Consider the following 4483-nt stretch of genomic DNA (forward strand, 5'->3'; position numbering starts at 1 on the left):
AACTAGCTGGCCCAGTGTGAACACCCCAGCTCCCCCAAAGCATCACAAAATGTACTGGCACCTCTCAGGAGAAAAAGACATTAGATGCTTCTCCTTTGATCAATTCTACAACAGCTTGATAGAAAATCCAATAATATGCTTAAAAGAATACAGCCAGTCTAGAAGCCTCTGAATCTCCATGAAAACAAGATAACACACAAAAACAATCAAACAAAACATTTTTTGAATGGGTGACAGAAAATATTATTAAAGAAAACATTAAAAACTGAGCGACAAAAATAATCACTTATATCCTTTTTATATAAAGGTCCAAGCATCAAGCAAATATAACTGTCTGGGCTGATTTAAAATGAGGAATGTGCATTTACCTCTGATGCCACAGCTGAGCTGCCAACATTTGATGGCACGAGCCTCCTTCCTCCTTCACAATGGTCTTGTTTCTGTATCATGATTCAGCTGGCCTTATGTGTGCGGGTCTCCTCATTATTTTCTCTCTTGGTCACTTGATTGATGTGTGTGCTCCACCCACACCACACTAGCACGTTTGCTGTTGTTCCGCACAATAAACCTAGACATCATAGTAGAGCGATGTGTGCCAGCTTCTCCTTTATAAAAGGTGCTCCATCAGCAAACGTAGCACTTTGTGTAGGAATTTTCTGAACATAACGTTAAATGAGGCAGCGTTGAGATGTGGTAAAGAACACATTTCATGGTTACTAAAAGGGGAACTTATGAAATATAAACTAATTATGAGATACTACTGCTTTAAAAACAATTGGTAGCTTAAAATTTGTTGTGGGCTTTTAGATACATTTAGACCTTAAATTATGACAATTTAATAATGATCTGTAAAAAAAGAAAATAGTAATGTCTATGTTATGGCATAGTAATACATTTTCTTCCATTTTTAGACTAAAAAGATTTAAAATATCTACCATACAGTTTAAAAAAACCTTACTTTATAAAAGACTAAGTTATTCCTAAAAACTAACAAACAAAACTGTGTTATAAAATTTTATATATATATATATATATATATATATATGTTAGATAGTATGAGATAGCTTCAAAACAAGTGAACATATCAAGAATTAAAGGGAAACGGAAACAGTACCTAAAATTCTACACAAACATCACAAAATATTATAAACTTGATATATAAAAAATTGGGCACATGGCCCTTGGAGCCGCGGGGACCCTGGAAGTCATTGTGTGGGACTTCTCAAGCAATGCCTCACAGGGCAGGGCGTCTGGGGAGGCTCGTGGATGCAACTTGCACCACTTGGGCTCAGAAGTTATTAAAAGTTACAGTGTACATCTGTGGTGGCAGTGTGGGTGGAGGAAGTGCTGGGGCTTGTGGCCACACTTGTCAGAAACCACATTAGAAATGGAGAAGCCATTCCTGTTAGATGATGAAGAACAAGATCCAGAACAACAGCAGAGTTCACCAGAACCCATTCAAGTCCAAGATGAAGATGCCAATGAGGATGCCGAGCTGATCTTTGTAGGGCGGAGAATGTAAAAGATGCTGAGTTGATCTTTGTTGGAGTAACTTCAACTTCTCAACAAGCCAACTCTAACATTTTGAACAAAGTCACCCAGGTTCACGGTTAAAAAGAAAGCGTAGCTACTTAGAGAGACCGCTACTCAAAGATTGAAGCCCTCACGACCTGCTGCTTTCACATCAGAGAGTGATTGTCTTGCCGGTGTCTCTAGCTGAAGCAAGATCAACAGATAGTCCTATTATTATTGAGCCTCTGTCCGATTCTGATTTTAAAAGTAATTTACACAAGTTGTGCCTAGAAGCTCTCACCTCTGGTTACATTCTCAAGCTCAGAGAATAGTCCGGTAAAGGCAGCGCTTTCAGGAGGAGATTTGAATGAAAATTTGTATGCATTGAAGTGCCATTTTCTGGTAAATTCATAGTGACCTGAAAGTAGTATTGAAATTGTAGACCTTTCTTTAGCTTTGCCTCCTTCATGTACTTTCCAAACCTCGAACACACAACACAGAACACCTTCCTTTGATGCTCCAAACTCACTGAACCATTTTGTGAATGGGGCACCTGTTTCAGAGGACTCTGTCCACCCTCGCCAGGACAGTGGATTGGTGGAAGCAGACTTTTCAAGTCTATCAAGAGACTTTTGATTCAAAGAAAGGAAGTTTGGCCCTGTTACTTTGTGACTTTTATTACAGTCAGTATAAAGGAGATGGGAAGCCGGAAGAGAATACTCATACAAGCTTTAAATGCCCCAGCTGCTCAAAAGCTCTAAAAAATGTTAAATTTATGAACCACACCAAACATTATTTGGAGCTCGAGAGGCAGGAGAGTGACGATGCCTGGGAGAGCCATACCATCTGCCTGCCTGTGTTGCCACCAGCAGTTCGTTTCCCTGTTCCAGCTGGAGTGGCACATCGACCTTGTGCCCACACACCAGACCCTTTTGTAGTCTGCACAGTATAGGAATTGTCATTTGAGACAGACCAAGTCCTTTTACAGCACATGAAGGATAATCATAAGCCTGGGGAAATGTCCTATGTGTACCAGGTCTGTAAGTACAGATTATCTGTCTTCTCTGATGTGGAAACACATTTCACAAAGTGCCATGTAAATACTAAGACCCTGCTTTGTCCACTTTGTTTTAAGATCTTCGAAACTGGGATGCTGTACTTGTGCCTTTACAGGGGCCACTGGGAAAGGATAGGCCACCAGTGCTTCAAGTACCGGCTTCACTTTTTAACCTTCAAAGAGAAAATGGAGCATAAGACCCAGTGCCACCAATTGTTTAAGAAGCCTAAGCAGCTAGAAAGGTTGCCTCCTGAGAAGAAAGTCGTGATTAAGGTTTCAATGAAGCCTGTTGAGTCGGAATCTGTGAAAGTAGTATCAGTCACTGTGAGCACAACCGACTGGGAGCTGTCTTACACCAGATCTCAAGTCAGACTTTCACAAAAGCCCCATTAATTCTAATCTAAGTCAGAATCCAAACCCATCTGAGAGAAGAGTACAAACCCATAAATCAGTTAATCACTGGTACCCAAGATGATGAACTGATGAACAGATCTTTTTCCTTAATTTTGTGATAATGCAAGGTTTTGTCTATTTCTTGAGGTTTGTTTGTTTGTTTGTTTGCTTGTTTGTTCTCATTTAGTGCTATATCCAAGACTTCACCAATAATAAGCAAGTGCTTTACCACCTGAGTCCCCAGCTACTGTATTTTCTCAGTGAACAGTGAGTGCTATTTAAAATACCTCTGGTTTTTATATTAAATGTTTGGCTTAACACAAGGAAGGGGTTTGTGTCTGTACCCTTGTGAATGGAAAACAAGTTAAACCTATTTATTAGTAGTTCATATAACCCTAACTTTGAGAGAGCTCTTTTATGTAAAGGTTTGAAGTTTGGTGGGCTCACAAGGCCCCACCTCTCCCTGAAGATATACAAGCAGTTAATGCTTGCATAGGAGGGAGAGAGACATTGTTTTTTTTCTTTTTTGAGAGACATCTTCTTAAGTGGTATAGCATGGGTAAGTGGGCAGGCCCATGTCCTTTTAAGTCTTGAAGTCAAAGAAGGAATCCTGCCTCAATGTCTTTACCTAAAAGAGTATCCAAAGAGGCCAAGCCATTCCTGTAAAATGCCCATGTTTGTGAAAGATCCCTGCAAACATTAAAAGCAAAGCCGTGTTTTCTTATCGCCACGTGAAGCACCAACAGTGGTTAGAAGACTGAGACAGATCAGATGACCATGGACTTTGTATTGCTTGATGCTTAGGGTAGCTAGAGTTATCCACTTTCTGTTTCATTTTGGCTAGCTATGTTTGGAGAACTGGCCATACCCTCATGGGCCACAGCAGTAAAGCAAGTTGTCCTTTCCCAAGGAAAGAAGCCTAGGCATTTGTAGTTTGAAGTACATTGATACCTTAGTTATAACTGAAAAGGTTTGGGAAAATGACATCTGTCCAGTTTATGGCCTGACCTGAATTTAGTTCTATTCTCAGCTGTAATAGGAATTTGCCCAATAATATTGTACATAGCACAGAAACTAGATAAGGGTGACTAGAATTTAAACCCTCTATGTGTTCTTTGTTTTTGAGCTCATGTGTGTGTATCTTGAGTTATTGAATATGTGAAGCTTGAAATTTGATCCCCTGGTGCTTTCCACACCACCCCTTGATGCTAGACATTAAACCCAGGGCCTTACGTGTACCACACATGGGCACTGCCACTGAACTAGATCCCTAGTCACATTTGTGTCTTGACTCATATTTAAGTGGTTATAATGTCTATATAATTTCTGAGTTGATCACACTAATATTGGTTGGATCTTAAAGCACTTTTGTGTGCAATATATGTCCTAAATGGAGATTTGACTTCTATTTATCATACTACTGAGCTGGTCACTAGCCTCTGGAGGAACAACTTTTTATAGAACTGTAGAGCATCCTCTGAAGACTGGTCTTCGACAACTTCAGCAGCATTAGCTATTTCT

The 4483-nt window shown here is 39.9% G+C and overlaps 1 pseudogene; it reads left to right on the forward strand.

Moving 5' to 3' along the window:
• Positions 1 to 1387: 1387 nt before the first annotated feature.
• Positions 1388 to 2962, forward strand: LOC114619679 (annotated as a pseudogene).
• The last annotated feature ends 1521 nt before the right edge of the window (positions 2963 to 4483 follow it).

This window comes from Grammomys surdaster, unplaced genomic scaffold (genome assembly GCF_004785775.1).
Source record: "Grammomys surdaster isolate TR1022 unplaced genomic scaffold, NIH_TR_1.0 165, whole genome shotgun sequence".
NCBI classification, from domain to species: domain Eukaryota; kingdom Metazoa; phylum Chordata; class Mammalia; order Rodentia; family Muridae; genus Grammomys; species Grammomys surdaster.